The following is a 6,073-nucleotide window of genomic DNA, read 5'->3' as shown; positions in this document are numbered from 1 at the left end:
CTGAAGAGTGCCAGGGAAATTGGCAAGTCGGGTGCTAGAAAGCATGCGGAGGGTGAGGCGCTCCCACGCTAACGCCCTGCGTGCGCTAATAACTGGTTTGGCAGGACTGGGAGGCCGGAAGCTGAAACCAGAGACGCTAATGAGAGGCTTGTGCACCTGGGCCCCTTGAAGCAGTCAGACAGGGCGGGGCATGGGATGGGAGATGGGGAGGAGGGGGACAGCAGCACTGGCAGCTGACCACTCGAGGGCCATGAATGGATTGCGGAGACTAGCGAGCCCTGTGCCAGGCTAGAGAAACCTGTGGGCCTCTGTCGGAGAGGGAGCCACTGGGTGGCACCGCAGCTAGAGGACCTGCCCCTCCCCCACTAACTGTGTACCTGGTTTTCTCTGTCATCCCGTGACAAGCCGCTGCGCCCCTTTCAGCAGTGACACGCGCAAACATGCAGACAAAGCGTCACGTGCCATGGGGGAGGTAGCAACATAATCCCTCATACAAGGGCAAGCAGGGGCACGACTCTCACTCTGTCCCAGGCAGTGTTTGGTGACAAGAGGCTGGCACCAGAGGTCAAGCATTTCATAATCAGCCAGTCACTGGGGTACTCAACTTTGACTTTGACAATGCTGAGCCTTCACTTGATAGGCTAGCACTGTCCACTGTTTGAAGACATGCTGCCTTTAGGTTCAGCTAAGAAATACCTAGGTGGGGTTGATTCTGGAGGGACTGACAGACAGCCAGTACATCAGGTAAGAGATCCAGACTAGAATAAGAGGTCAATCCACCCAGAGTGAGTTAATGATGGACTTGGTGTCACGTGCTTAAAAGAGAATCAAAGGACATAAACTCATATGAGTGGTCAGTGATCATGTGATATTTATTGTGTAAAATTTGTGTAAAACTGGCCTTTCCGTGTTTCTGGGGTATCTGACTATTTACCAGGTGTTCACTACATGATGTTCTGAATGGACCACATGCCCAACTTATTGACCCCATAATGTTTGTAATACAGAGAGCCATTGAATACATATTTGATACTGACTGTAGCCTTTCAGAATGTCCATAAAATGATTATCACTGATCAATTTGGGATTATGCACAAATAATTCTTAGTGACCAACTGGCACATATTTCTGTTTAATGACGTAGAATACCTGAGTGATGGCCACATGTTTCTGACAGACCACTCACCAAACTGATGGACCACATAATCTTTCTTACTGTAAACATGATTATTACTGACCACCTGACATTTTAAAGTGTCCATAAAATGGTTCTTACTAACTAAAGATTTTGAGCACACAGTCTCTATTGACTCTTGACATATTTCCAACTGACCACAATATTTATGACCTTATAAGGAATTTCATGTTGGTCACAAAACATTTCCCAATTTCCAACAACTCTTGCTGTACACCCATTGATTAATGAACCACTACTTTAATGTAATTCAGGGTGGGGGGCACAGTCCACTGCAGGACACACTCCCAAGCACACCCACATTCTCTCATATGGACCCAGTTAATGCCACCCATGGTCACAACTGGCACGTCTTTTGAATGTGGGGGAAAATGGATCCTGGCACAGGGAGGTCATCCAAGACAGATGGGGAATTTGAACCAAGGACTTCAGTGGCGAGACCACCTTTATCACCCAGCATTACTGGAACACAGAACACCTATGACTCTAACTGACTGCACAGAGTATTAGACAGACTATACCATCACATTACATACCTAACTGACCACCTAATGTTTCTAATTAAGATTCTACATCTCATACGTTTAATTTAGGACTGACCTTGCACCCTTTTATTAACGTTTTGGAACATCTTTGACTGCAAAGTGTTTAAGGACTATTCGAAGAGTCCCTGGAATTTGCTTCTGACCGCCTGCCTGGGCTCCTTGCTCAGCGGGCGGCAGGACTCCATGTTTGCAGCATCTCTTTGGAGTGCGTGACCTGTGTGATGATCTCCTGTGGCACGAAGCCCCCACTCCCGCATTGTTCAAGAGCTCAAGGGAGGGTCTCTTTTCTTCTGTCACAAAGGAGGAATGAAAGCGCCGGGAAGGTCCCTCCTGCTTGGTGGCAGCCCAGCTCTAGCAGTGCAGATTACACTGGGATTAGAGCAGTAATGTTTGCACGACGGGAGCCGCCCACAAGGAGATAAGCAAACAATTAGCAATCAGACACAATGCGCCCTCTCCCTGCTATTGTGCATCCATCTGAGCCCACAGCTGACTCACCACAGCCTGACCCTTGTAGCGCTGCTTGCAAAGGTCAGTGACCCACATAGCAAGGAGCTGCCACTTTGCAAGGGATACCAAGCAGGAAAGCAAAGCCTGCTTAGAGAGTGAAAGTCCAGGGTGCAGGCCGTAATGGTGGACAAAAGCAGAATCAGTTAAAACAGTCATAAGATTATGGGCCACTGGTCAGCACTTTAGTGGACAAGCCCATGCAAACCTCAGCAGGGGTATGTCACACTCTTGCACGCTCAAATGTGCCCATTCTCACAAATATACCCCTCACAGTCACACTTCTGAGGTCACCCTCAAAGGAAATTCAGGACACAACAGCACCCTCCCAGTCCAGGCAAAGGGAGGTCCATTGGTAGTGGCTGCTCTCTTCCTGCTTGCTCGTCATCTGGCCACAAAATGGAGTCACTGGCTCCGCCTGTCAAAACCTAGATGGCAGCTCTCCTGGATGCCTGGGTCTGTTGCTCCCTGGTGATTCCCAGACGGGTTGCCTGGGAGAGGGATGGGCTGTCTGCGGGGTGCTGACTTGGAGAATAGCCTCTCTGTCCATAAACCGTGTCCACTAATCCTGTCATGGAGATGAGGGGCTGGCAGCTTGCACCCTTCGCCTCACCATTCCTAGCTGCTCTAATCCTCTGTGTGAAATGGTGGGGGTAGGGTTAGGGTAGGTTGTCCTTGTTCAATCTTTACTGTGGGACGTTCCCTCATCTCAAGCTGTGTTGGGCACACTCAAGCAGTGAACCCATCAGGCTGGAAGTCGCATCCAAGCTTACAGGTAATCAGACACCAGTGAGACATATAGCCACACACACCTAGATGGAGCCACTAGCTCTCTTATGTGCACACTCTGTAGATTCTTATAAACACACACACAAACACAGCTAAAAGGAGTGAATAGTGGAGTGTGCGGCAGCATGTCTTTACTTAGAATAGGAAGAAGCATTTCCTGCCAGCTATCCTCCCCAGGGCGCTAGTAACAAGCGACTACAGGTTGGGCTGGCATTGTGCCCGCTGCCTTCCCCGGGTATGGATCAAGGGGCTCGCTGTGGCTTGGGCGAGTGTGCATACATAAAGGAAGCATACACACAACTCATGAGTACATGCTCGCAAAGGATGTATACATGGCATGGCACAAATACACAAACACATACATGTTTCATGGGTGCTTGGCATTTCTATGAAAAACAAGCAAATCCAATCACAAGCAGATAAGGAGTAAAAAGCACACAGACATTAAATGTATACACACAGTGCATAAAATAGACCAAGCATGTGCATGTGTGAAAAGCAAGTAAACACAGATACACACAGATATTGTGAAACAACTAAAAGACAAACGCTCTTCTTATGGGCACATACACCTCCATATGCAATATACACACATACTCATTGTACAATCACAAGGCACAGACAATCCACGTGCACACATGCTGTGCAATCATAAATAGGCCTACATACTACATGTATGCAAATACAAACACACATACAATACATGTACATAAAGGCAATACAATAATGGACAGAGTAAATAAAAATGCACACAGAAAGGTGCCTAAAACATGAATATTGAAAAATAAATGTGCATACACAAAACAAATACTTGCTTAGTAGATGTGCACACACAATCACAGTGATGCACAGATTGTACACGTTGTGAAGGACAGCCGGGTCCCATGCCCAGCAGGGATGCCCCTGCTGCATCTGTTCCAGGGGAGCCACCATGGGCAGTTCAGTACCTTCCCCGGGACGCTTGGTGGCAGCCTCCCTGGTGGACGATGATTCCCCAAACTGGCGCAAGGCTCCATGGGAGATGGAGTCCTCCACAGCCTGGTTGGGGGCCTGGATGGCCGCCAGGGGGAGCTGCATGGACTTTCCAGCCCAGCTGGTCGACTCGTCAGCCCCACCCGGAAGGTCAATTAGGACCAGGTAATCAAGCACCTGGAACGCTTCCGGGTGGGGTATAAAAAAGGCCAGCCACCACCACTCAAGAGAGCCAGAGTCGGGAGAAGGAGGAGGAGGAGGAGGACGAGGAAGAGGAAGAGGAAGACTAAGCCTGAGGAGGAGTGGTGGTAAAGGGAAAAGAGAGAGAGTAATTGTGAGTGTATTTGGGACTGTGTTGGGCCTGTGGGACACGGGGAAGGCGTGCCCCACGGCTGAAGAAATAATAAAGCGTGTTTTATTTAAGTACGTGCCTCTGCCTGAGTCTGTGCCGGGTCGGGCACTATATAGCGCCTTTTACAACATGCACAATATGCATACTTAAAACAAGAATGCAAACATGCATGTATATGTTTACACAGTATACACATCAGCACAATTGCTAGACAAGCATGTGAATACATTGTACATGTATGTGCACTCCAAGGCCTAAAGATGCTCAAAGCCCCACTGTAGAATCACAATAATGCACCGAAACACGTTTGGAAATGAAATACTCAAGCACACACGTGGCAGGAGCACATGAACACACAAGGGGAAGCTCCCAGATAAGCACACCGTTGTGTAAACAGACACACACATACTTTGACACGTGTATATATACACACACTCCCACACAAGGCCTCGGTTTGCGTTGAGCAGCACTGAGGGAAGATGACAAATTCACAAAGCCGGGCCTTTGGGAGCCTGCTGTCACAATCTACCACCTGCGGACGATGGCCACCCTGCCAATTGTTTCTTTCTCCTTTTAACATTAGTTCAGCATGGATGGGTGAAAGCGAAATAAGAGTTTGGGGGGTCTATGAGAAGGTGACGCACTCCAGTGACACTAACATGCAGCACAGCCCTCTGCACACTGAACCCCACCATATGAATCATCAGTCAGGCAGTCCTAAAGCTCCCTCACTACCACAAATGACAAATGCAAAAGGAGCCCAAATGCCTGGATTGCTGTCACTCCTTAAAAAGCTTCTTTGACCCCCTCTCCTTGCCCCCAAGAATTAGGAAACGGACCAGGGAGAGGCTCAGAGACCATAACACTCTATGGTGACCTGCATACCCAAGGAGCAGAAGCCACTAGAAGGTAAAAGTGACAGAAAGGCTCCACTGGTGAAACCTTGTCTTTTCAACTTTCTTCATGTTGGCGTGGAATTAAATTTCACCGACTTTTTCTTTTTGCAGATGCACGCTGACGCAGTCTTTCTGTAAATCCTACAGCTCAACACTTTCTGTTATCCTACCAAAACAAGGGAATGTGGGAGAACACTGCCTAAAATTAGCACAACGCCTTGCCAAGTGAAACACTTCCTCATACTGGGAGAACAGGATCAGGACTGGCCACCCGGTAGGTGCAGGCTTGTGACAACCTGAAGGAGATACATGTAATACTTAGAATATTTGTACATTTGTACCTCTTCAAAAATTTATTACTTGTACTTGTAATTAATAGCCTGTCTTCTATTTATTCCTTAGCGGGTGCCAACTCAAACACTCAAACACTGTTTTTTAAAGTTTGTGCCGACCAGCTTGTGAATAGCCACGTGAAGTGCATAGCTGAGAATGGAAGGTGCTACATAAAATAAGGTCAGACTTATTGACCGATTGTCCTAGTGACTCTTAATAAACAGAATCTGCTCCTCAATGCTCTTTAATATAGCACTTTCTGAGAGAGCTCATATTTAAAATTCATAACTAGATCAATTATTTGCTTAATGTCTTTTTGGGAACTTTTAAACAGAAACTCTTTTCGTAAGGCACTGTGTATTATTAGTTTTGGTTGTTTGAAGGGCTCATTTATGAGCAAGAATGAAAAATTGATATTAACAACACCTTTTGTTTTGTTTTGAAAAAAGTGTTAATGAAAGGCACTTTAAGCTTCTTTTTATAT

The sequence above is a fragment of the Erpetoichthys calabaricus genome, chromosome 2, assembly GCF_900747795.2.
Source record: "Erpetoichthys calabaricus chromosome 2, fErpCal1.3, whole genome shotgun sequence".
NCBI classification, from domain to species: Eukaryota; Metazoa; Chordata; class Cladistia; order Polypteriformes; family Polypteridae; genus Erpetoichthys; species Erpetoichthys calabaricus.
This window is presented reverse-complemented; position numbering follows the sequence as displayed.